Genomic DNA, 26,999 nt, shown 5'->3' on the forward strand with positions numbered 1-26,999 from the left:
AGTTGTCCAAGGAGATGACCACGTTACCACCCTAGGAAAGGAAAAATTGGACCCTATCCACATATGCAGAAGAAGAGAATCTAAACAGTTGGCTATTCGTTCACGGTAACATAATTCAAGAATCCAGATGCGAAGACATCTAGAGACACTTTTCAAACGTCTAAATCTTTAGAAAATATTCTGAAGGCTTAAGAAGTAGAAACATTCTTTGGAAAGTCACGAGCAAGACCAGGGTGTTGATAGGAAATCCTTCCGTTCGATCCTGCAAGAGACGCTCCAAAAATGTACTACAACAAGGGAAAACACTAATAATATGTGGGAAAGGAAAATCACCTTTCTTCATTTTCCTCACCTCCTACGGTTCTCAAAATAGAATGTTTTCCCCTATGCACGGGAGACCTGTAGAAATCCTAGGGGAGTCCAGCAAGATAGCTCTAGGTGAAATCAACATTCCATCGATAGTTTCGATGTTTCTTATTTCCTCGCCAATACACACTAATGAATGCAATCTTTCAAAAGGATAACACTCAAAGTCACAGAAAATCTACGCGGCACCTACGGGGCAAAGGTGCCAACTTCGATGGAAAACTTAGTAAAAACGTACATGATGGCTCAAATCCATGGAGAGGCTATCCTGTAGTCCTCGATAGACGGACACAGAGTCCCCAAACTAATCATTTCCCCCAAATTAATAAATAATCCAATTTAAGCAGGGTGTATAACTAGAAACTTACTATCTGCTTCTTTCTCTTTTTCTTTTAATTTGGGAAAGGGGTATGTTAAAGAATGATAATAATGATCATGATTATCAGTATGATTATTATATTAAATCGAATTAACCGTACCAAAACCCCACCACTCACCTTATAAAAATGGGAGTTGATGCATATGTCGGAAGCCGCTGTGTATCTTTTTCTCAAGGCGTGGAACCACAGAAACGCTTCTCCCAAACAAATCCCATCTCGACTGTCATCCTTTTCCTGGCTTTTCCTTTGAAAGTTTTTGCTCTCTGTTATAGGACTATCTCATTGAGGTAGTTTGTTAATTTCACAGTTTATAGAATACATGTGGAACGATTCTGGATTCCTTCTGGGTAACTTGTGTGCCAGGGGAAACCTTCTGTTTGGAGAATACTCCTTGCTTACACAGGAAGCTGCAGTTCATCAGCGCTGCTAGAGAATGGCACTGCACGAATCAGTCGAAGTATCTTTATGCGATCTTTGACTAGGTCCGTGTACAAGGGGCTCCCGTGAGGATTACCCTAGATGCTTCCTGGTCACATGTGCCCTATCTTCTCTCTGGTACGTGCTACTCAGAGAATATGCTTGCTCCTGAATTATGCCAGTGTTTATTCATATCCATTTATGCTGCATTGTTTTCCAAATGGTTCTATAATTTCGCCTCCCATATCAGCAGGGTGAGTGCAAGAGTTTTCCTCAAAGCCAACACAGTGATCAGTTTCTTAAGTTTCCTCAATCTGGTGAGTTGGAAACTATATCTGGCTTCATTTTTTATTCCGTATTTCCTTGACTAATAATGAGGACACAGGGCCAAAGGCGCATTAAGCATATAAAACGTAGATATTCTGTAACAGTAACATTTTGCCAATTATATGGGCTACAGATACCTTGTCCTGTTTGCAGCTTGTTTTTGATCCTGTTCATGGTATCTTTGGAAACTTTTCATGATGGGAAATTTGAAATAGAAACAAAATCGGACAGAATAGTAGAATATTTTCTCACTCCCCTGACTCAAGAAATCACCAACCCCTGGCCAGATCTTGTTTCCTTTATACCCCTCCTACCTTAAGTTCATGATCCCCTTAATGATATCCCTCCATCGATAAAAAGTCAATATGTTTCTATCAAAGGTAGAGGCTTTCTTCCATTTTTCAGTGTACTCACAGCCACATTATTCCATCTAAAAATTTCACCGTATTAGAGATAACAGCAAGTACTCAATGTTTGCGTTTCCCTGAGACACACACGCTCATTTCAGTTTCTTTGGATCCAGTCCAAATACAGTACCTACCTTGTGAGGGGTTGAGATGTCTTTTGAAAGAGTGTCCATACATCGCGACTAGTCGGGGGCAGCCCCGGTTGTCACCATTTCCCTTTGTTTCCTACCGCTGTCCGCAGTGACCCGAGTTACTTTCGCATTGTGAGGGGTTTCATCGCGGATTTAAACGTATCTAATGTGTTTCAATATCTTGCAATTATTATACTTACTGGCGATCAAACCGTCCTGTGTTTGGCAAACGGGAGTCTACTCATTCTGGTTCCTGTGTCTTTTGACGTGACCCTCGTCCTGTTGGATATCATAGCATCCACGCTTCCCAGTACAAGAAGCGTCCGTTTCCCGCCCCAGACTTCAAGTCAGCCTATGTCTCCAGTAAGTCTTAGGACCGTTTAATAACGATGGTTGGCGGAGACCACGATCTAGATGCTGCTGAAATGCACTACTGTTGAGTTCGCACCTATGTCTCGGCACTTTCCGTGGAAAAACTAAAAATAAATAAATAAATAAATAAATAAATAAATAAATAAAGGAAGAAAAGAAAAAAAAAATTACAGGAAAACACATTGAGTTTCCACTGATAATCCAAGTTCAAACTGAGAACCGAGAGTTGTTTTTACATGACTTGATCGATTTCACCTCTTCCTCTCACACCCAAATTCCCAGTCCCCAAAGACACCAACAGCATTTCTTCTTTGCAGGATCCCACAGAATAATCGTAGCCATGCACCATATAACCGTGGACTGGTTCCTACTGCATGAAGTAGGAAAGGCGAGGAAGGAACTTTCTACTGTTCCGGCTGCTCCACTGTGAAAACGTAAGAGCTGCCGTCCGCCGAAGCCAGTCTGCTCATGTCCAAGGAGCTCTGAGCCACGTCACACTCCTTTGGAATATTTCCCTGAGCCTTCATGTGGGCTCCTGACGTCTGTAGAATCTCACAAGTCACACATTGCCCTCCCGTTTGTGTCCTCCGTGCTTTGAATAGATGTGCTATTGAGTGTTTGATTTTTGTTGTCATTGGTGTATGTGTTTGTGGCAAAGTGTTGAGTGTTTGGTGTGTATGTAGCAGCTAGAGAGCGAGGCTCTGAAGGCTACTGGGCAGCAGGAGGGCGCGGGGTCGGGTGTGGGGCGCTGGGCCGGGAGGGCCGCGTGGCAGCTCGGCCTCTTGAGGCGTCCGGGGACAGCCGCCGCCGTCTAGGGCCATAGCACCCTGAACGTCCCCGATCTCGTCTGATCTGGGAAGCTAAGCAGGGTCGGGGGCCCGGTTTGTACTTGGATGGGAGACCGCCTGGGAATACCAGGTGCTGCAGGCTTTTGCCTCTTCTTTTGTCCCGCCCGCCGAGGGGTCGGGGGTGGGGGGGCCCCGGCGTTCTGTGCCCGCCTCCACTTTCGCCCTCGGCCCCTGGCACTCCCCCGCCCCCCCCGCCGGCGCGGCCCGCTGCCCCCGCCCAGGGCGTCCTCCCCTCTCCCCCGCTGCAACACCACCGCCAGGTGGCGGCAGCGGCAGAGCGTCCCAGCCGTTCCGTTCCTGTTCGGCCGGCAGCGGAGCCCCAGCCCTGGGCCCCACACCGGGCCGGGCGGGCGGCGGGATCCCTGAGTGCCGCTGGGTCTCCTCTCCCCCACACCCGGCACCCCCCGCCCCGCACTCCGGGACGTCGCGTACACCCGGCGCGGGACAGCCCACGGCGGCAAACCTTGTCCTGGGCCCCCGGACCCCCGGCCGACCGTGCACTTCCTCTCCGCCGCACACCCGGGCCTCGGGCCCGGGCCTCACGCCGGGCGGGCTCCTCGCCACCGCCGGGGCTCCCGAGAGACACACCGGCGCGCCGCACAGGGCGAGTTTCCGGCCACCCGGGCAGAGAGGACGCACAACAGCACACGGAGCGCACGCAGCCAAACCCAAACCACCCACCGGCCCCCCGACCCGTGGCTACCCACCCCAAACCCCACCCCACCGGGCCACAGGATAGCGGGCTCTGGCCCGCCCCGCCGCCCCCCGCCCCCGCGCGGGGGCTGCTGCCACACGCAGGCCCTGAGGGGAATCGGGGCAGAACGGTCCTCCCCAGACGGGGGTGGGGTGGCGGGGTGGGGGGGACACTGCAGGTCTTCCTTCAGGACCTCCGGGTGAAGGACCGGCGGCAGGCGCGGCCCTGCCTCCTCGTGCCGGCCCCGCCCCAAAGCCCCTCCCCACCGTGCCCTCGCGTGGGCCGGCGGAGGGCCCTATCTCCCGCACTCTCCGGCTCTGGCCCTCCGCCCCCACGCGTGGAAGCCTGTCCCTGCGCGCGTGCCCGTGGGTCTGCTCCTCGGGGTGTGGGACGGTGGTGCGCCCGTGGTTTGGGTGGGGGTGGGGGGGGTGCGCGCGCAAGACCCGTCAGGCCCCGCCTGGCCCCCCACCCCCACCCCGATACTGGCAGGTGGGCTAGCGATGGGCCAGGGCGGCGGGAGGGACCCGACGGCGCAGGGAGGGACGCGTCCCAGCAGCTCGGCCTCTTGAGGCGTCCGGGGGGCGGCCACCGTCGTCTACGGCCAGACCACCCTGAACGCGCCCGATCTCGTCTGATCTCGGAAGCTAAGCAGGGTCGGGCCCGGTTAGTACTTGGATGGGAGACCGCCTGGGAATCCCGGGTGCCGTAGGCTTTTTGCTCTGCCTCTTTTTCTGTCCCGCCCCCCTGGGCTGGGAAGGGGAGGGGGGGGCCTTCGCCCTCCGCGCCCGCCCCGGCTCCCGCCCCCGGCCGGCCCGGACCCTGCCCCGTGGCCCCTGGAGAGAGGGTCAGATTGGAGATGTGGAGGCTCAGTCCCCGAGGCTGTCGCCCCTCACACACCTGCCGCAGGTCCGGGCCTCCGGAACTTCTGACCGACCGGCTCTGAATTCAGGACACAGTCTAAAGTTGTCCAAGGAGATGACCACGTTACCACCCTAGGAAAGGAAAAATTGGACCCTATCCACATATGCAGAAGAAGAGAATCTAAACAGTTGGCTATTCGTTCACGGTAACATAATTCAAGAATCCAGATGCGAAGACATCTAGAGACACTTTTCAAACGTCTAAATCTTTAGAAAATATTCTGAAGGCTTAAGAAGTAGAAACATTCTTTGGAAAGTCACGAGCAAGACCAGGGTGTTGATAGGAAATCCTTCCGTTCGATCCTGCAAGAGACGCTCCAAAAATGTACTACAACAAGGGAAAACACTAATAATATGTGGGAAAGGAAAATCACCTTTCTTCATTTTCCTCACCTCCTACGGTTCTCAAAATAGAATGTTTTCCCCTATGCACGGGAGACCTGTAGAAATCCTAGGGGAGTCCAGCAAGATAGCTCTAGGTGAAATCAACATTCCATCGATAGTTTCGATGTTTCTTATTTCCTCGCCAATACACACTAATGAATGCAATCTTTCAAAAGGATAACACTCAAAGTCACAGAAAATCTACGCGGCACCTACGGGGCAAAGGTGCCAACTTCGATGGAAAACTTAGTAAAAACGTACATGATGGCTCAAATCCATGGAGAGGCTATCCTGTAGTCCTCGATAGACGGACACAGAGTCCCCAAACTAATCATTTCCCCCAAATTAATAAATAATCCAATTTAAGCAGGGTGTATAACTAGAAACTTACTATCTGCTTCTTTCTCTTTTTCTTTTAATTTGGGAAAGGGGTATGTTAAAGAATGATAATAATGATCATGATTATCAGTATGATTATTATATTAAATCGAATTAACCGTACCAAAACCCCACCACTCACCTTATAAAAATGGGAGTTGATGCATATGTCGGAAGCCGCTGTGTATCTTTTCCTCAAGGCGTGGAACCACAGAAACGCTTCTCCCAAACAAATCCCATCTCGACTGTCATCCTTTTCCTGGCTTTTCCTTTGAAAGTTTTTGCTCTCTGTTATAGGACTATCTCATTGAGGTAGTTTGTTAATTTCACAGTTTATAGAATACATGTGGAACGATTCTGGATTCCTTCTGGGTAACTTGTGTGCCAGGGGAAACCTTCTGTTTGGAGAATACTCCTTGCTTACACAGGAAGCTGCAGTTCATCAGCGCTGCTAGAGAATGGCACTGCACGAATCAGTCGAAGTATCTTTATGCGATCTTTGACTAGGTCCGTGTACAAGGGGCTCCCGTGAGGATTACCCTAGATGCTTCCTGGTCACATGTGCCCTATCTTCTCTCTGGTACGTGCTACTCAGAGAATATGCTTGCTCCTGAATTATGCCAGTGTTTATTCATATCCATTTATGCTGCATTGTTTTCCAAATGGTTCTATAATTTCGCCTCCCATATCAGCAGGGTGAGTGCAAGAGTTTTCCTCAAAGCCAACACAGTGATCAGTTTCTTAAGTTTCCTCAATCTGGTGAGTTGGAAACTATATCTGGCTTCATTTTTTATTCCGTATTTCCTTGACTAATAATGAGGACACAGGGCCAAAGGCGCATTAAGCATATAAAACGTAGATATTCTGTAACAGTAACATTTTGCCAATTATATGGGCTACAGATACCTTGTCCTGTTTGCAGCTTGTTTTTGATCCTGTTCATGGTATCTTTGGAAACTTTTCATGATGGGAAATTTGAAATAGAAACAAAATCGGAAAGAATAGTAGAATATTTTCTCACTCCCCTGACTCAAGAAATCACCAACCCCTGGCCAGATCTTGTTTCCTTTATACCCCTCCTACCTTAAGTTCATGATCCCCTTAATGATATCCCTCCATCGATAAAAAGTCAATATGTTTCTATCAAAGGTAGAGGCTTTCTTCCATTTTTCAGTGTACTCACAGCCACATTATTCCATCTAAAAATTTCACCGTATTAGAGATAACAGCAAGTACTCAATGTTTGCGTTTCCCTGAGACACACACGCTCATTTCAGTTTCTTTGGATCCAGTCCAAATACAGTACCTACCTTGTGAGGGGTTGAGATGTCTTTTGAAAGAGTGTCCATACATCGCGACTAGTCGGGGGCAGCCCCGGTTGTCACCATTTCCCTTTGTTTCCTACCGCTGTCCGCAGTGACCCGAGTTACTTTCGCATTGTGAGGGGTTTCATCGCGGATTTAAACGTATCTAATGTGTTTCAATATCTTGCAATTATTATACTTACTGGCGATCAAACCGTCCTGTGTTTGGCAAACGGGAGTCTACTCATTCTGGTTCCTGTGTCTTTTGACGTGACCCTCGTCCTGTTGGATATCATAGCATCCACGCTTCCCAGTACAAGAAGCGTCCGTTTCCCGCCCCAGACTTCAAGTCAGCCTATGTCTCCAGTAAGTCTTAGGACCGTTTAATAACGATGGTTGGCGGAGACCACGATCTAGATGCTGCTGAAATGCACTACTGTTGAGTTCGCACCTATGTCTCGGCACTTTCCGTGGAAAAACTAAAAATAAATAAATAAATAAATAAATAAATAAATAAAGGAAGGAAGAAAAGAAAAAAAAAATTACAGGAAAACACATTGAGTTTCCACTGATAATCCAAGTTCAAACTGAGAACCGAGAGTTGTTTTTACATGACTTGATCGATTTCACCTCTTCCTCTCACACCCAAATTCCCAGTCCCCAAAGACACCAACAGCATTTCTTCTTTGCAGGATCCCACAGAATAATCGTAGCCATGCACCATATAACCGTGGACTGGTTCCTACTGCATGAAGTAGGAAAGGCGAGGAAGGAACTTTCTACTGTTCCGGCTGCTCCACTGTGAAAACGTAAGAGCTGCCGTCCGCCGAAGCCAGTCTGCTCATGTCCAAGGAGCTCTGAGCCACGTCACACTCCTTTGGAATATTTCCCTGAGCCTTCATGTGGGCTCCTGACGTCTGTAGAATCTCACAAGTCACACATTGCCCTCCCGTTTGTGTCCTCCGTGCTTTGAATAGATGTGCTATTGAGTGTTTGATTTTTGTTGTCATTGGTGTATGTGTTTGTGGCAAAGTGTTGAGTGTTTGGTGTGTATGTAGCAGCTAGAGAGCGAGGCTCTGAAGGCTACTGGGCAGCAGGAGGGCGCGGGGTCGGGTGTGGGGCGCTGGGCCGGGAGGGCCGCGTGGCAGCTCGGCCTCTTGAGGCGTCCGGGGACAGCCGCCGCCGTCTAGGGCCATAGCACCCTGAACGTCCCCGATCTCGTCTGATCTGGGAAGCTAAGCAGGGTCGGGGGCCCGGTTTGTACTTGGATGGGAGACCGCCTGGGAATACCAGGTGCTGCAGGCTTTTGCCTCTTCTTTTGTCCCGCCCGCCGAGGGGTCGGGGGTGGGGGGGCCCCGGCGTTCTGTGCCCGCCTCCACTTTCGCCCTCGGCCCCTGGCACTCCCCCGCCCCCCCGCCGGCGCGGCCCGCTGCCCCCGCCCAGGGCGTCCTCCCCTCTCCCCCGCTGCAACACCACCGCCAGGTGGCGGCAGCGGCAGAGCGTCCCAGCCGTTCCGTTCCTGTTCGGCCGGCAGCGGAGCCCCAGCCCTGGGCCCCACACCGGGCCGGGCGGGCGGCGGGATCCCTGAGTGCCGCTGGGTCTCCTCTCCCCCACACCCGGCACCCCCCGCCCCGCACTCCGGGACGTCGCGTACACCCGGCGCGGGACAGCCCACGGCGGCAAACCTTGTCCTGGGCCCCCGGACCCCCGGCCGACCGTGCACTTCCTCTCCGCCGCACACCCGGGCCTCGGGCCCGGGCCTCACGCCGGGCGGGCTCCTCGCCACCGCCGGGGCTCCCGAGAGACACACCGGCGCGCCGCACAGGGCGAGTTTCCGGCCACCCGGGCAGAGAGGACGCACAACAGCACACGGAGCGCACGCAGCCAAACCCAAACCACCCACCGGCCCCCCGACCCGTGGCTACCCACCCCAAACCCCACCCCACCGGGCCACAGGATAGCGGGCTCTGGCCCGCCCCGCCGCCCCCCGCCCCCGCGCGGGGGCTGCTGCCACACGCAGGCCCTGAGGGGAATCGGGGCAGAACGGTCCTCCCCAGACGGGGGTGGGGTGGCGGGGTGGGGGGGACACTGCAGGTCTTCCTTCAGGACCTCCGGGTGAAGGACCGGCGGCAGGCGCGGCCCTGCCTCCTCGTGCCGGCCCCGCCCCAAAGCCCCTCCCCACCGTGCCCTCGCGTGGGCCGGCGGAGGGCCCTATCTCCCGCACTCTCCGGCTCTGGCCCTCCGCCCCGACGCGTGGAAGCCTGTCCCTGCGCGCGTGCCCGTGGGTCTGCTCCTCGGGGTGTGGGACGGTGGTGCGCCCGTGGTTTGGGTGGGGGTGGGGGGGTGCGCGCGCAAGACCCGTCAGGCCCCGCCTGGCCCCCCACCCCCACCCCGATACTGGCAGGTGGGCTAGCGATGGGCCAGGGCGGCGGGAGGGACCCGACGGCGCAGGGAGGGACGCGTCCCAGCAGCTCGGCCTCTTGAGGCGTCCGGGGGGCGGCCACCGTCGTCTACGGCCAGACCACCCTGAACGCGCCCGATCTCGTCTGATCTCGGAAGCTAAGCAGGGTCGGGCCCGGTTAGTACTTGGATGGGAGACCGCCTGGGAATCCCGGGTGCCGTAGGCTTTTTGCTCTGCCTCTTTTTCTGTCCCGCCCCCCTGGGCTGGGAAGGGGAGGGGGGGGGCCTTCGCCCTCCGCGCCCGCCCCGGCTCCCGCCCCCGGCCGGCCCGGACCCTGCCCCGTGGCCCCTGGAGAGAGGGTCAGATTGGAGATGTGGAGGCTCAGTCCCCGAGGCTGTCGCCCCTCACACACCTGCCGCAGGTCCGGGCCTCCGGAACTTCTGACCGACCGGCTCTGAATTCAGGACACAGTCTAAAGTTGTCCAAGGAGATGACCACGTTACCACCCTAGGAAAGGAAAAATTGGACCCTATCCACATATGCAGAAGAAGAGAATCTAAACAGTTGGCTATTCGTTCACGGTAACATAATTCAAGAATCCAGATGCGAAGACATCTAGAGACACTTTTCAAACGTCTAAATCTTTAGAAAATATTCTGAAGGCTTAAGAAGTAGAAACATTCTTTGGAAAGTCACGAGCAAGACCAGGGTGTTGATAGGAAATCCTTCCGTTCGATCCTGCAAGAGACGCTCCAAAAATGTACTACAACAAGGGAAAACACTAATAATATGTGGGAAAGGAAAATCACCTTTCTTCATTTTCCTCACCTCCTACGGTTCTCAAAATAGAATGTTTTCCCCTATGCACGGGAGACCTGTAGAAATCCTAGGGGAGTCCAGCAAGATAGCTCTAGGTGAAATCAACATTCCATCGATAGTTTCAATGTTTCTTATTTCCTCGCCAATACACACTAATGAATGCAATCTTTCAAAAGGATAACACTCAAAGTCACAGAAAATCTACGCGGCACCTACGGGGCAAAGGTGCCAACTTCGATGGAAAACTTAGTAAAAACGTACATGATGGCTCAAATCCATGGAGAGGCTATCCTGTAGTCCTCGATAGACGGACACAGAGTCCCCAAACTAATCATTTCCCCCAAATTAATAAATAATCCAATTTAAGCAGGGTGTATAACTAGAAACTTACTATCTGCTTCTTTCTCTTTTTCTTTTAATTTGGGAAAGGGGTATGTTAAAGAATGATAATAATGATCATGATTATCAGTATGATTATTATATTAAATCGAATTAACCGTACCAAAACCCCACCACTCACCTTATAAAAATGGGAGTTGATGCATATGTCGGAAGCCGCTGTGTATCTTTTCCTCAAGGCGTGGAACCACAGAAACGCTTCTCCCAAACAAATCCCATCTCGACTGTCATCCTTTTCCTGGCTTTTCCTTTGAAAGTTTTTGCTCTCTGTTATAGGACTATCTCATTGAGGTAGTTTGTTAATTTCACAGTTTATAGAATACATGTGGAACGATTCTGGATTCCTTCTGGGTAACTTGTGTGCCAGGGGAAACCTTCTGTTTGGAGAATACTCCTTGCTTACACAGGAAGCTGCAGTTCATCAGCGCTGCTAGAGAATGGCACTGCACGAATCAGTCGAAGTATCTTTATGCGATCTTTGACTAGGTCCGTGTACAAGGGGCTCCCGTGAGGATTACCCTAGATGCTTCCTGGTCACATGTGCCCTATCTTCTCTCTGGTACGTGCTACTCAGAGAATATGCTTGCTCCTGAATTATGCCAGTGTTTATTCATATCCATTTATGCTGCATTGTTTTCCAAATGGTTCTATAATTTCGCCTCCCATATCAGCAGGGTGAGTGCAAGAGTTTTCCTCAAAGCCAACACAGTGATCAGTTTCTTAAGTTTCCTCAATCTGGTGAGTTGGAAACTATATCTGGCTTCATTTTTTATTCCGTATTTCCTTGACTAATAATGAGGACACAGGGCCAAAGGCGCATTAAGCATATAAAACGTAGATATTCTGTAACAGTAACATTTTGCCAATTATATGGGCTACAGATACCTTGTCCTGTTTGCAGCTTGTTTTTGATCCTGTTCATGGTATCTTTGGAAACTTTTCATGATGGGAAATTTGAAATAGAAACAAAATCGGAAAGAATAGTAGAATATTTTCTCACTCCCCTGACTCAAGAAATCACCAACCCCTGGCCAGATCTTGTTTCCTTTATACCCCTCCTACCTTAAGTTCATGATCCCCTTAATGATATCCCTCCATCTATAAAAAGTCAATATGTTTCTATCAAAGGTAGAGGCTTTCTTCCATTTTTCAGTGTACTCACAGCCACATTATTCCATCTAAAAATTTCACCGTATTAGAGATAACAGCAAGTACTCAATGTTTGCGTTTCCCTGAGACACACACGCTCATTTCAGTTTCTTTGGATCCAGTCCAAATACAGTACCTACCTTGTGAGGGGTTGAGATGTCTTTTGAAAGAGTGTCCATACATCGCGACTAGTCGGGGGCAGCCCCGGTTGTCACCATTTCCCTTTGTTTCCTACCGCTGTCCGCAGTGACCCGAGTTACTTTCGCATTGTGAGGGGTTTCATCGCGGATTTAAACGTATCTAATGTGTTTCAATATCTTGCAATTATTATACTTACTGGCGATCAAACCGTCCTGTGTTTGGCAAACGGGAGTCTACTCATTCTGGTTCCTGTGTCTTTTGACGTGACCCTCGTCCTGTTGGATATCATAGCATCCATGCTTCCCAGTACAAGAAGCGTCCGTTTCCCGCCCCAGACTTCAAGTCAGCCTATGTCTCCAGTAAGTCTTAGGACCGTTTAATAACGATGGTTGGCGGAGACCACGATCTAGATGCTGCTGAAATGCACTACTGTTGAGTTCGCACCTATGTCTCGGCACTTTCCGTGGAAAAACTAAAAATAAATAAATAAATAAATAAATAAATAAATAAATAAAGGAAGAAAAGAAAAAAAAAATTACAGGAAAACACATTGAGTTTCCACTGATAATCCAAGTTCAAACTGAGAACCGAGAGTTGTTTTTACATGACTTGATCGATTTCACCTCTTCCTCTCACACCCAAATTCCCAGTCCCCAAAGACACCAACAGCATTTCTTCTTTGCAGGATCCCACAGAATAATCGTAGCCATGCACCATATAACCGTGGACTGGTTCCTACTGCATGAAGTAGGAAAGGCGAGGAAGGAACTTTCTACTGTTCCGGCTGCTCCACTGTGAAAACGTAAGAGCTGCCGTCCGCCGAAGCCAGTCTGCTCATGTCCAAGGAGCTCTGAGCCACGTCACACTCCTTTGGAATATTTCCCTGAGCCTTCATGTGGGCTCCTGACGTCTGTAGAATCTCACAAGTCACACATTGCCCTCCCGTTTGTGTCCTCCGTGCTTTGAATAGATGTGCTATTGAGTGTTTGATTTTTGTTGTCATTGGTGTATGTGTTTGTGGCAAAGTGTTGAGTGTTTGGTGTGTATGTAGCAGCTAGAGAGCGAGGCTCTGAAGGCTACTGGGCAGCAGGAGGGCGCGGGGTCGGGTGTGGGGCGCTGGGCCGGGAGGGCCGCGTGGCAGCTCGGCCTCTTGAGGCGTCCGGGGACAGCCGCCGCCGTCTAGGGCCATAGCACCCTGAACGTCCCCGATCTCGTCTGATCTGGGAAGCTAAGCAGGGTCGGGGGCCCGGTTTGTACTTGGATGGGAGACCGCCTGGGAATACCAGGTGCTGCAGGCTTTTGCCTCTTCTTTTGTCCCGCCCGCCGAGGGGTCGGGGGTGGGGGGGCCCCGGCGTTCTGTGCCCGCCTCCACTTTCGCCCTCGGCCCCTGGCACTCCCCCGCCCCCCCGCCGGCGCGGCCCGCTGCCCCCGCCCAGGGCGTCCTCCCCTCTCCCCCGCTGCAACACCACCGCCAGGTGGCGGCAGCGGCAGAGCGTCCCAGCCGTTCCGTTCCTGTTCGGCCGGCAGCGGAGCCCCAGCCCTGGGCCCCACACCGGGCCGGGCGGGCGGCGGGATCCCTGAGTGCCGCTGGGTCTCCTCTCCCCCACACCCGGCACCCCCCGCCCCGCACTCCGGGACGTCGCGTACACCCGGCGCGGGACAGCCCACGGCGGCAAACCTTGTCCTGGGCCCCCGGACCCCCGGCCGACCGTGCACTTCCTCTCCGCCGCACACCCGGGCCTCGGGCCCGGGCCTCACGCCGGGCGGGCTCCTCGCCACCGCCGGGGCTCCCGAGAGACACACCGGCGCGCCGCACAGGGCGAGTTTCCGGCCACCCGGGCAGAGAGGACGCACAACAGCACACGGAGCGCACGCAGCCAAACCCAAACCACCCACCGGCCCCCCGACCCGTGGCTACCCACCCCAAACCCCACCCCACCGGGCCACAGGATAGCGGGCTCTGGCCCGCCCCGCCGCCCCCCGCCCCCGCGCGGGGGCTGCTGCCACACGCAGGCCCTGAGGGGAATCGGGGCAGAACGGTCCTCCCCAGACGGGGGTGGGGTGGCGGGGTGGGGGGGACACTGCAGGTCTTCCTTCAGGACCTCCGGGTGAAGGACCGGCGGCAGGCGCGGCCCTGCCTCCTCGTGCCGGCCCCGCCCCAAAGCCCCTCCCCACCGTGCCCTCGCGTGGGCCGGCGGAGGGCCCTATCTCCCGCACTCTCCGGCTCTGGCCCTCCGCCCCCACGCGTGGAAGCCTGTCCCTGCGCGCGTGCCCGTGGGTCTGCTCCTCGGGGTGTGGGACGGTGGTGCGCCCGTGGTTTGGGTGGGGGTGGGGGGGTGCGCGCGCAAGACCCGTCAGGCCCCGCCTGGCCCCCCACCCCCACCCCGATACTGGCAGGTGGGCTAGCGATGGGCCAGGGCGGCGGGAGGGACCCGACGGCGCAGGGAGGGACGCGTCCCAGCAGCTCGGCCTCTTGAGGCGTCCGGGGGGCGGCCACCGTCGTCTACGGCCAGACCACCCTGAACGCGCCCGATCTCGTCTGATCTCGGAAGCTAAGCAGGGTCGGGCCCGGTTAGTACTTGGATGGGAGACCGCCTGGGAATCCCGGGTGCCGTAGGCTTTTTGCTCTGCCTCTTTTTCTGTCCCGCCCCCCTGGGCTGGGAAGGGGAGGGGGGGGGCCTTCGCCCTCCGCGCCCGCCCCGGCTCCCGCCCCCGGCCGGCCCGGACCCTGCCCCGTGGCCCCTGGAGAGAGGGTCAGATTGGAGATGTGGAGGCTCAGTCCCCGAGGCTGTCGCCCCTCACACACCTGCCGCAGGTCCGGGCCTCCGGAACTTCTGACCGACCGGCTCTGAATTCAGGACACAGTCTAAAGTTGTCCAAGGAGATGACCACGTTACCACCCTAGGAAAGGAAAAATTGGACCCTATCCACATATGCAGAAGAAGAGAATCTAAACAGTTGGCTATTCGTTCACGGTAACATAATTCAAGAATCCAGATGCGAAGACATCTAGAGACACTTTTCAAACGTCTAAATCTTTAGAAAATATTCTGAAGGCTTAAGAAGTAGAAACATTCTTTGGAAAGTCACGAGCAAGACCAGGGTGTTGATAGGAAATCCTTCCGTTCGATCCTGCAAGAGACGCTCCAAAAATGTACTACAACAAGGGAAAACACTAATAATATGTGGGAAAGGAAAATCACCTTTCTTCATTTTCCTCACCTCCTACGGTTCTCAAAATAGAATGTTTTCCCCTATGCACGGGAGACCTGTAGAAATCCTAGGGGAGTCCAGCAAGATAGCTCTAGGTGAAATCAACATTCCATCGATAGTTTCGATGTTTCTTATTTCCTCGCCAATACACACTAATGAATGCAATCTTTCAAAAGGATAACACTCAAAGTCACAGAAAATCTACGCGGCACCTACGGGGCAAAGGTGCCAACTTCGATGGAAAACTTAGTAAAAACGTACATGATGGCTCAAATCCATGGAGAGGCTATCCTGTAGTCCTCGATAGACGGACACAGAGTCCCCAAACTAATCATTTCCCCCAAATTAATAAATAATCCAATTTAAGCAGGGTGTATAACTAGAAACTTACTATCTGCTTCTTTCTCTTTTTCTTTTAATTTGGGAAAGGGGTATGTTAAAGAATGATAATAATGATCATGATTATCAGTATGATTATTATATTAAATCGAATTAACCGTACCAAAACCCCACCACTCACCTTATAAAAATGGGAGTTGATGCATATGTCGGAAGCCGCTGTGTATCTTTTCCTCAAGGCGTGGAACCACAGAAACGCTTCTCCCAAACAAATCCCATCTCGACTGTCATCCTTTTCCTGGCTTTTCCTTTGAAAGTTTTTGCTCTCTGTTATAGGACTATCTCATTGAGGTAGTTTGTTAATTTCACAGTTTATAGAATACATGTGGAACGATTCTGGATTCCTTCTGGGTAACTTGTGTGCCAGGGGAAACCTTCTGTTTGGAGAATACTCCTTGCTTACACAGGAAGCTGCAGTTCATCAGCGCTGCTAGAGAATGGCACTGCACGAATCAGTCGAAGTATCTTTATGCGATCTTTGACTAGGTCCGTGTACAAGGGGCTCCCGTGAGGATTACCCTAGATGCTTCCTGGTCACATGTGCCCTATCTTCTCTCTGGTACGTGCTACTCAGAGAATATGCTTGCTCCTGAATTATGCCAGTGTTTATTCATATCCATTTATGCTGCATTGTTTTCCAAATGGTTCTATAATTTCGCCTCCCATATCAGCAGGGTGAGTGCAAGAGTTTTCCTCAAAGCCAACACAGTGATCAGTTTCTTAAGTTTCCTCAATCTGGTGAGTTGGAAACTATATCTGGCTTCATTTTTTATTCCGTATTTCCTTGACTAATAATGAGGACACAGGGCCAAAGGCGCATTAAGCATATAAAACGTAGATATTCTGTAACAGTAACATTTTGCCAATTATATGGGCTACAGATACCTTGTCCTGTTTGCAGCTTGTTTTTGATCCTGTTCATGGTATCTTTGGAAACTTTTCATGATGGGAAATTTGAAATAGAAACAAAATCGGACAGAATAGTAGAATATTTTCTCACTCCCCTGACTCAAGAAATCACCAACCCCTGGCCAGATCTTGTTTCCTTTATACCCCTCCTACCTTAAGTTCATGATCCCCTTAATGATATCCCTCCATCGATAAAAAGTCAATATGTTTCTATCAAAGGTAGAGGCTTTCTTCCATTTTTCAGTGTACTCACAGCCACATTATTCCATCTAAAAATTTCACCGTATTAGAGATAACAGCAAGTACTCAATGTTTGCGTTTCCCTGAGACACACACGCTCATTTCAGTTTCTTTGGATCCAGTCCAAATACAGTACCTACCTTGTGAGGGGTTGAGATGTCTTTTGAAAGAGTGTCCATACATCGCGACTAGTCGGGGGCAGCCCCGGTTGTCACCATTTCCCTTTGTTTCCTACCGCTGTCCGCAGTGACCCGAGTTACTTTCGCATTGTGAGGGGTTTCATCGCGGATTTAAACGTATCTAATGTGTTTCAATATCTTGCAATTATTATACTTACTGGCGATCAAACCGTCCTGTGTTTGGCAAACGGGAGTCTACTCATTCTGGTTCCTGTGTCTTTTGACGTGACCCTCGTCCTGTTGGATATCATAGCATCCACGCTTCCCAGTACAAGAAGCGTCCGTTTCCCGCCCCAGACTTCAAGTCAGCCTATGTCTCCAGTAAGTCTTAGGACCGTTTAATAACGATGGTTGGCGGAGACCACGATCTAGATGCTGCTGAAATGCACTACTGTTGAGTTCGCACCTATGTCTCGGCACTTTCCGTGGAAAAAACTAAAAATAAATAAATAAATAAATAAATAAATAAATAAAGGAAGGAAGAAAAGAAAAAAAAATTACAGGAAAACACATTGAGTTTCCACTGATAATCCAAGTTCAAACTGAGAACCGAGAGTTGTTTTTACATGACTTGATCGATTTCACCTCTTCCTCTCACACCCAAATTCCCAGTCCCCAAAGACACCAACAGCATTTCTTCTTTGCAGGATCCCACAGAATAATCGTAGCCATGCACCATATAACCGTGGACTGGTTCCTACTGCATGAAGTAGGAAAGGCGAGGAAGGAACTTTCTACTGTTCCGGCTGCTCCACTGTGAAAACGTAAGAGCTGCCGTCCGCCGAAGCCAGTCTGCTCATGTCCAAGGAGCTCTGAGCCACGTCACACTCCTTTGGAATATTTCCCTGAGCCTTCATGTGGGCTCCTGACGTCTGTAGAATCTCACAAGTCACACATTGCCCTCCCGTTTGTGTCCTCCGTGCTTTGAATAGATGTGCTATTGAGTGTTTGATTTTTGTTGTCATTGGTGTATGTGTTTGTGGCAAAGTGTTGAGTGTTTGGTGTGTATGTAGCAGCTAGAGAGCGAGGCTCTGAAGGCTACTGGGCAGCAGGAGGGCGCGGGGGTCGGTGTGTGGGGCGCTGGGCCGGGAGGGCCGCGTGGCAGCTCGGCCTCTTGAGGCGTCCGGGGACAGCCGCCGCCGTCTAGGGCCATAGCACCCTGAACGTCCCCGATCTCGTCTGATCTGGGAAGCTAAGCAGGGTCGGGGGCCCGGTTTGTACTTGGATGGGAGACCGCCTGGGAATACCAGGTGCTGCAGGCTTTTGCCTCTTCTTTTGTCCCGCCCGCCGAGGGGTCGGGGGTGGGGGGGCCCCGGCGTTCTGTGCCCGCCTCCACTTTCGCCCTCGGCCCCTGGCACTCCCCCGCCCCCCCGCCGGCGCGGCCCGCTGCCCCCGCCCAGGGCGTCCTCCCCTCTCCCCCGCTGCAACACCACCGCCAGGTGGCGGCAGCGGCAGAGCGTCCCAGCCGTTCCGTTCCTGTTCGGCCGGCAGCGGAGCCCCAGCCCTGGGCCCCACACCGGGCCGGGCGGGCGGCGGGATCCCTGAGTGCCGCTGGGTCTCCTCTCCCCCACACCCGGCACCCCCCGCCCCGCACTCCGGGACGTCGCGTACACCCGGCGCGGGACAGCCCACGGCGGCAAACCTTGTCCTGGGCCCCCGGACCCCCGGCCGACCGTGCACTTCCTCTCCGCCGCACACCCGGGCCTCGGGCCCGGGCCTCACGCCGGGCGGGCTCCTCGCCACCGCCGGGGCTCCCGAGAGACACACCGGCGCGCCGCACAGGGCGAGTTTCCGGCCACCCGGGCAGAGAGGACGCACAACAGCACACGGAGCGCACGCAGCCAAACCCAAACCACCCACCGGCCCCCCCGACCCGTGGCTACCCACCCCAAACCCCACCCCACCGGGCCACAGGATAGCGGGCTCTGGCCCGCCCCGCCGCCCCCCGCCCCCGCGCGGGGGCTGCTGCCACACGCAGGCCCTGAGGGGAATCGGGGCAGAACGGTCCTCCCCAGACGGGGGTGGGGTGGCGGGGTGGGGGGGGACACTGCAGGTCTTCCTTCAGGACCTCCGGGTGAAGGACCGGCGGCAGGCGCGGCCCTGCCTCCTCGTGCCGGCCCCCGCCCCAAAGCCCCTCCCCACCGTGCCCTCGCGTGGGCCGGCGGAGGGCCCTATCTCCCGCACTCTCCGGCTCTGGCCCTCCGTCCCCACGCGTGGAAGCCTGTCCCTGCGCGCGTGCCCGTGGGTCTGCTCCTCGGGGTGTGGGACGGTGGTGCGCCCGTGGTTTGGGTGGGGGTGGGGGGGTGCGCGCGCAAGACCCGTCAGGCCCCGCCTGGCCCCCCCACCCCCCACCCCGATACTGGCAGGTGGGCTAGCGATGGGCCAGGGCGGCGGGAGGGACCCGACGGCGCAGGGAGGGACGCGTCCCAGCAGCTCGGCCTCTTGAGGCGTCCGGGGGGCGGCCACCGTCGTCTACGGCCAGACCACCCTGAACGCGCCCGATCTCGTCTGATCTCGGAAGCTAAGCAGGGTCGGGCCCGGTTAGTACTTGGATGGGAGACCGCCTGGGAATCCCGGGTGCCGTAGGCTTTTTGCTCTGCCTCTTTTTCTGTCCCGCCCCCCTGGGCTGGGAAGGGGAGGGGGGGGGCCTTCGCCCTCCGCGCCCGCCCCGGCTCCCGCCCCCGGCCGGCCCGGACCCTGCCCCGTGGCCCCTGGAGAGAGGGTCAGATTGGAGATGTGGAGGCTCAGTCCCCGAGGCTGTCGCCCCTCACACACCTGCCGCAGGTCCGGGCCTCCGGAACTTCTGACCGACCGGCTCTGAATTCAGGACACAGTCTAAAGTTGTCCAAGGAGATGACCACGTTACCACCCTAGGAAAGGAAAAATTGGACCCTATCCACATATGCAGAAGAAGAGAATCTAAACAGTTGGCTATTCGTTCACGGTAACATAATTCAAGAATCCAGATGCGAAGACATCTAGAGACACTTTTCAAACGTCTAAATCTTTAGAAAATATTCTGAAGGCTTAAGAAGTAGAAACATTCTTTGGAAAGTCACGAGCAAGACCAGGGTGTTGATAGGAAATCCTTCCGTTCGATCCTGCAAGAGACGCTCCAAAAATGTACTACAACAAGGGAAAACACTAATAATATGTGGGAAAGGAAAATCACCTTTCTTCATTTTCCTCACCTCCTACGGTTCTCAAAATAGAATGTTTTCCCCTATGCACGGGAGACCTGTAGAAATCCTAGGGGAGTCCAGCAAGATAGCTCTAGGTGAAATCAACATTCCATCGATAGTTTCGATGTTTCTTATTTCCTCGCCAATACACACTAATGAATGCAATCTTTCAAAAGGATAACACTCAAAGTCACAGAAAATCTACGCGGCACCTACGGGGCAAAGGTGCCAACTTCGATGGAAAACTTAGTAAAAACGTACATGATGGCTCAAATCCATGGAGAGGCTATCCTGTAGTCCTCGATAGACGGACACAGAGTCCCCAAACTAATCATTTCCCCCAAATTAATAAATAATCCAATTTAAGCAGGGTGTATAACTAGAAACTTACTATCTGCTTCTTTCTCTTTTTCTTTTAATTTGGGAAAGGGGTATGTTAAAGAATGATAATAATGATCATGATTATCAGTATGATTATTATATTAAATCGAATTAACCGTACCAAAACCCCACCACTCACCTTATAAAAATGGGAGTTGATGCATATGTCGGAAGCCGCTGTGTATCTTTTCCTCAAGGCGTGGAACCACAGAAACGCTTCTCCCAAACAAATCCCATCTCGACTGTCATCCTTTTCCTGGCTTTTCCTTTGAAAGTTTTTGCTCTCTGTTATAGGACTATCTCATTGAGGTAGTTTGTTAATTTCACAGTTTATAGAATACATGTGGAACGATTCTGGATTCCTTCTGGGTAACTTGTGTGCCAGGGGAAACCTTCTGTTTGGAGAATACTCCTTGCTTACACAGGAAGCTGCAGTTCATCAGCGCTGCTAGAGAATGGCACTGCACGAATCAGTCGAAGTATCTTTATGCGATCTTTGACTAGGTCCGTGTACAAGGGGCTCCCGTGAGGATTACCCTAGATGCTTCCTGGTCACATGTGCCCTATCTTCTCTCTGGTACGTGCTACTCAGAGAATATGCTTGCTCCTGAATTATGCCAGTGTTTATTCATATCCATTTATGCTGCATTGTTTTCCAAATGGTTCTATAATTTCGCCTCCCATATCAGCAGGGTGAGTGCAAGAGTTTTCCTCAAAGCCAACACAGTGATCAGTTTCTTAAGTTTCCTCAATCTGGTGAGTTGGAAACTATATCTGGCTTCATTTTTTATTCCGTATTTCCTTGACTAATAATGAGGACACAGGGCCAAAGGCGCATTAAGCATATAAAACGTAGATATTCTGTAACAGTAACATTTTGCCAATTATATGGGCTACAGATACCTTGTCCTGTTTGCAGCTTGTTTTTGATCCTGTTCATGGTATCTTTGGAAACTTTTCATGATGGGAAATTTGAAATAGAAACAAAATCGGAAAGAATAGTAGAATATTTTCTCTCACTCCCCGTGACTCAAGAAATCACCAACCCCTGGCCAGATCTTGTTTCCTTTATACCCCTCCTACCTTAAGTTCATGATCCCCTTAATGATATCCCTCCATCGATAAAAAGTCAATATGTTTCTATCAAAGGTAGAGGCTTTCTTCCATTTTTCAGTGTACTCACAGCCACATTATTCCATCTAAAAATTTCACCGTATTAGAGATAACAGCAAGTACTCAATGTTTGCGTTTCCCTGAGACACACACGCTCATTTCAGTTTCTTTGGATCCAGTCCAAATACAGTACCTACCTTGTGAGGGGTTGAGATGTCTTTTGAAAGAGTGTCCATACATCGCGACTAGTCGGGGGCAGCCCCGGTTGTCACCATTTCCCTTTGTTTCCTACCGCTGTCCGCAGTGACCCGAGTTACTTTCGCATTGTGAGGGGTTTCATCGCGGATTTAAACGTATCTAATGTGTTTCAATATCTTGCAATTATTATACTTACTGGCGATCAAAACCGTCCTGTGTTTGGCAAACGGGAGTCTACTCATTCTGGTTCCTGTGTCTTTTGACGTGACCCTCGTCCTGTTGGATATCATAAGCATCCACGCTTCCCAGTACAAGAAGCGTCCGTTTCCCGCCCCAGACCTTCAAGTCAGCCTATGTCTCCAGTAAGTCTTAGGACCGTTTAATAACGATGGTTGGCGGAGACCACGATCTAGATGCTGCTGAAATGCACTACTGTTGAGTTCGCACCTATGTCTCGGCACTTTCCGTGGAAAAACTAAAAATAAATAAATAAATAAATAAATAAATAAATAAATAAATAAATAAATAAAGGAAGAAAAGAAAAAAAAAATTACAGGAAAAACACATTGAGTTTCCACTGATAATCCAAGTTCAAACTGAGAACCGAGAGTTGTTTTTACATGACTTGATCGATTTCACTCTCTCTTCCTCTCACACCCAAATTCCCAGTCCCCAAAGACACCAACAGCATTTCTTCTTTGCAGGATCCCACAGAATAATCGTAGCCATGCACCATATAACCGTGGACTGGTTCCTACTGCATGAAGTAGGAAAGGCGAGGAAGGAACTTTCTACTGTTCCGGCTGCTCCACTGTGAAAACGTAAGAGCTGCCGTCCGCCGAAGCCAGTCTGCTCATGTCCAAGGAGCTCTGAGCCACGTCACACTCCTTTGGAATATTTCCCTGAGCCTTCATGTGGGCTCCTGACGTCTGTAGAATCTCACAAGTCACACATTGCCCTCCCGTTTGTGTCCCTCCGTGCTTTGAATAGATGTGCTATTGAGTGTTTGATTTTTGTTGTCATTGGTGTATGTGTTTGTGGCAAAGTGTTGAGTGTTTGGTGTGTATGTAGCAGCTAGAGAGCGAGGCTCTGAAGGCTACTGGGCAGCAGAGGGCGCGGGGGTCGGGTGTGGGGCGCTGGGCCGGGAGGGGCCGCGTGGCAGCTCGGCCTCTTGAGGCGTCCGGGGACAGCCGCCGCCGTCTAGGGCCATAGCACCCTGAACGTCCCCGATCCTCGTCTGATCTGGGAAGCTAAGCAGGGTCGGGGGCCCGGTTTTGTACTTGGATGGGAGACCGCCTGGGAATACCAGGTGCTGCAGGCTTTTGCCTCTTCTTTTGTCCCGCCCCGCCCGAGGGGTCGGGGGTGGGGGGGGCCCCGGCGTTCTGTGCCCGCCTCCACTTTCGCCCTCGGCCCCTGCACTCCCCCCCGCCCCCCCCCGCCGGCGCGGCCCCGCTGCCCCCGCCCAGGGCGTCCTCCCCTCTCCCCCGCTGCAAGGTGGCGGCAGCGGCAGAGCGTCCCAGCCGTTCCGTTCCTGTTCGTGGCCCGGCAGCGGAGCCCCAGCCCTGGGCCCCACACCGGGCCGGGCGGGGCGGCGGGATCCCTGAGTGCCGCTGGGTCTCCTCTCCCCCACACCCGGCACCCCCCGCCCCGCACTCCGGGACGTCGCGTACACCCGGCGCGGGACAGCCCACGGCGGCAAACCTTGTCCTGGGCCCCCGGACCCCCGGCCGACCGTGCACTTCCTCTCCGCCGCACACCCGGGCCTCGGGCCCGGGCCTCACGCCGGGCGGGCTCCTCGCCACCGCCGGGGCTCCCGAGAGACACACCGGCGCGCCGCACAGGGCGAGTTTCCGGCCACCCGGGCAGAGAGGACGCACAACAGCACACGGAGCGCACGCAGCCAAACCCAAACCACCCACCGGCCCCCCGACCCGTGGCTACCCACCCCAAACCCCACCCCACCGGGCCACAGGATAGCGGGCTCTGGCCCGCCCCGCCGCCCCCCGCCCCCGCGCGGGGGCTGCTGCCACACGCAGGCCCTGAGGGGAATCGGGGCAGAACGGTCCTCCCCAGACGGGGGTGGGGTGGCGGGGTGGGGGGGACACTGCAGGTCTTCCTTCAGGACCTCCGGGTGAAGGACCGGCGGCAGGCGCGGCCCTGCCTCCTCGTGCCGGCCCCGCCCCAAAGCCCCTCCCCACCGTGCCCTCGCGTGGGCCGGCGGAGGGCCCTATCTCCCGCACTCTCCGGCTCTGGCCCTCCGCCCCCACGCGTGGAAGCCTGTCCCTGCGCGCGTGCCCGTGGGTCTGCTCCTCGGGGGGGTGGGGGTGGGGGGGTGCGCGCGCAAGACCCGTCAGGCCCCGCCTGGCCCCCCACCCCCACCCCGATACTGGCAGGTGGGCTAGCGATGGGCCAGGGCGGCGGGAGGGACCCGACGGCGCAGGGAGGGACGCGTCCCAGCAGCTCGGCCTCTTGAGGCGTCCGGGGGGCGGCCACCGTCGTCTACGGCCAGACCACCCTGAACGCGCCCGATCTCGTCTGATCTCGGAAGCTAAGCAGGGTCGGGCCCGGTTAGTACTTGGATGGGAGACCGCCTGGGAATCCCGGGTGCCGTAGGCTTTTTGCTCTGCCTCTTTTTCTGTCCCGCCCCCCTGGGCTGGGAAGGGGAGGGGGGGGCCTTCGCCCTCCGCGCCCGCCCCGGCTCCCGCCCCCGGCCGGCCCGGACCCTGCCCCGTGGCCCCTGGAGAGAGGGTCAGATTGGAGATGTGGAGGCTCAGTCCCCGAGGCTGTCGCCCCTCACACACCTGCCGCAGGTCCGGGCCTCCGGAACTTCTGACCGACCGGCTCTGAATTCAGGACACAGTCTAAAGTTGTCCAAGGAGATGACCACGTTACCACCCTAGGAAAGGAAAAATTGGACCCTATCCACATATGCAGAAGAAGAGAATCTAAACAGTTGGCTATTCGTTCACGGTAACATAATTCAAGAATCCAGATGCGAAGACATCTAGAGACACTTTTCAAACGTCTAAATCTTTAGAAAATATTCTGAAGGCTTAAGAAGTAGAAACATTCTTTGGAAAGTCACGAGCAAGACCAGGGTGTTGATAGGAAATCCTTCCGTTCGATCCTGCAAGAGACGCTCCAAAAATGTACTACAACAAGGGAAAACACTAATAATATGTGGGAAAGGAAAATCACCTTTCTTCATTTTCCTCACCTCCTACGGTTCTCAAAATAGAATGTTTTCCCCTATGCACGGGAGACCTGTAGAAATCCTAGGGGAGTCCAGCAAGATAGCTCTAGGTGAAATCAACATTCCATCGATAGTTTCGATGTTTCTTATTTCCTCGCCAATACACACTAATGAATGCAATCTTTCAAAAGGATAACACTCAAAGTCACAGAAAATCTACGCGGCACCTACGGGGCAAAGGTGCCAACTTCGATGGAAAACTTAGTAAAAACGTACATGATGGCTCAAATCCATGGAGAGGCTATCCTGTAGTCCTCGATAGACGGACACAGAGTCCCCAAACTAATCATTTCCCCCAAATTAATAAATAATCCAATTTAAGCAGGGTGTATAACTAGAAACTTACTATCTGCTTCTTTCTCTTTTTCTTTTAATTTGGGAAAGGGGTATGTTAAAGAATGATAATAATGATCATGATTATCAGTATGATTATTATATTAAATCGAATTAACCGTACCAAAACCCCACCACTCACCTTATAAAAATGGGAGTTGATGCATATGTCGGAAGCCGCTGTGTATCTTTTCCTCAAGGCGTGGAACCACAGAAACGCTTCTCCCAAACAAATCCCATCTCGACTGTCATCCTTTTCCTGGCTTTTCCTTTGAAAGTTTTTGCTCTCTGTTATAGGACTATCTCATTGAGGTAGTTTGTTAATTTCACAGTTTATAGAATACATGTGGAACGATTCTGGATTCCTTCTGGGTAACTTGTGTGCCAGGGGAAACCTTCTGTTTGGAGAATACTCCTTGCTTACACAGGAAGCTGCAGTTCATCAGCGCTGCTAGAGAATGGCACTGCACGAATCAGTCGAAGTATCTTTATGCGATCTTTGACTAGGTCCGTGTACAAGGGGCTCCCGTGAGGATTACCCTAGATGCTTCCTGGTCACATGTGCCCTATCTTCTCTCTGGTACGTGCTACTCAGAGAATATGCTTGCTCCTGAATTATGCCAGTGTTTATTCATATCCATTTATGCTGCATTGTTTTCCAAATGGTTCTATAATTTCGCCTCCCATATCAGCAGGGTGAGTGCAAGAGTTTTCCTCAAAGCCAACACAGTGATCAGTTTCTTAAGTTTCCTCAATCTGGTGAGTTGGAAACTATATCTGGCTTCATTTTTTATTCCGTATTTCCTTGACTAATAATGAGGACACAGGGCCAAAGGCGCATTAAGCATATAAAACGTAGATATTCTGTAACAGTAACATTTTGCCAATTATATGGGCTACAGATACCTTGTCCTGTTTGCAGCTTGTTTTTGATCCTGTTCATGGTATCTTTGGAAACTTTTCATGATGGGAAATTTGAAATAGAAACAAAATCGGACAGAATAGTAGAATATTTTCTCACTCCCCTGACTCAAGAAATCACCAACCCCTGGCCAGATCTTGTTTCCTTTATACCCCTCCTACCTTAAGTTCATGATCCCCTTAATGATATCCCTCCATCGATAAAAAGTCAATATGTTTCTATCAAAGGTAGAGGCTTTCTTCCATTTTTCAGTGTACTCACAGCCACATTATTCCATCTAAAAATTTCACCGTATTAGAGATAACAGCAAGTACTCAATGTTTGCGTTTCCCTGAGACACACACGCTCATTTCAGTTTCTTTGGATCCAGTCCAAATACAGTACCTACCTTGTGAGGGGTTGAGATGTCTTTTGAAAGAGTGTCCATACATCGCGACTAGTCGGGGGCAGCCCCGGTTGTCACCATTTCCCTTTGTTTCCTACCGCTGTCCGCAGTGACCCGAGTTACTTTCGCATTGTGAGGGGTTTCATCGCGGATTTAAACGTATCTAATGTGTTTCAATATCTTGCAATTATTATACTTACTGGCGATCAAACCGTCCTGTGTTTGGCAAACGGGAGTCTACTCATTCTGGTTCCTGTGTCTTTTGACGTGACCCTCGTCCTGTTGGATATCATAGCATCCACGCTTCCCAGTACAAGAAGCGTCCGTTTCCCGCCCCAGACTTCAAGTCAGCCTATGTCTCCAGTAAGTCTTAGGACCGTTTAATAACGATGGTTGGCGGAGACCACGATCTAGATGCTGCTGAAATGCACTACTGTTGAGTTCGCACCTATGTC

At 52.6% G+C, this 26,999-nt stretch overlaps 5 non-coding genes and 5 pseudogenes across 5 annotated transcripts; all 10 read left to right on the plus strand.

Moving 5' to 3' along the window:
* The first annotated feature begins 3,209 nt into the window (after nucleotides 1–3,209).
* On the plus strand, nucleotides 3,210–3,330 carry LOC123629204 (annotated as a pseudogene).
* Nucleotides 3,331–4,535: 1,205 nt separating this feature from the next.
* On the plus strand, nucleotides 4,536–4,654 carry LOC123629214. Its single transcript, XR_006731915.1, has one exon. It is a non-coding gene; the product is annotated as a 5S ribosomal RNA (ribosomal RNA).
* Nucleotides 4,655–8,112: 3,458 nt separating this feature from the next.
* Nucleotides 8,113–8,233, plus strand: LOC123629205 (annotated as a pseudogene).
* A 1,203-nt stretch (nucleotides 8,234–9,436) lies between these two features.
* LOC123629215 lies at nucleotides 9,437–9,555 on the plus strand. The gene has a single exon (XR_006731916.1). It is a non-coding gene; the product is annotated as a 5S ribosomal RNA (ribosomal RNA).
* Nucleotides 9,556–13,014: 3,459 nt separating this feature from the next.
* On the plus strand, nucleotides 13,015–13,135 carry LOC123629207 (annotated as a pseudogene).
* Nucleotides 13,136–14,338: 1,203 nt separating this feature from the next.
* On the plus strand, nucleotides 14,339–14,457 carry LOC123629216. The gene has a single exon (XR_006731917.1). It is a non-coding gene; the product is annotated as a 5S ribosomal RNA (ribosomal RNA).
* Nucleotides 14,458–17,918: 3,461 nt separating this feature from the next.
* On the plus strand, nucleotides 17,919–18,039 carry LOC123629208 (annotated as a pseudogene).
* Nucleotides 18,040–19,247: 1,208 nt separating this feature from the next.
* On the plus strand, nucleotides 19,248–19,366 carry LOC123629217. Its single transcript, XR_006731918.1, has one exon. It is a non-coding gene; the product is annotated as a 5S ribosomal RNA (ribosomal RNA).
* Nucleotides 19,367–22,849: 3,483 nt separating this feature from the next.
* Nucleotides 22,850–22,972, plus strand: LOC123629212 (annotated as a pseudogene).
* A 1,176-nt stretch (nucleotides 22,973–24,148) lies between these two features.
* Nucleotides 24,149–24,267, plus strand: LOC123629219. Its single transcript, XR_006731920.1, has one exon. It is a non-coding gene; the product is annotated as a 5S ribosomal RNA (ribosomal RNA).
* The last annotated feature ends 2,732 nt before the right edge of the window (nucleotides 24,268–26,999 follow it).

This window comes from Lemur catta, assembly GCF_020740605.2.
Source record: "Lemur catta isolate mLemCat1 chromosome 20 unlocalized genomic scaffold, mLemCat1.pri SUPER_20_unloc_1, whole genome shotgun sequence".
NCBI lineage: Eukaryota > Metazoa > Chordata > Mammalia > Primates > Lemuridae > Lemur > Lemur catta.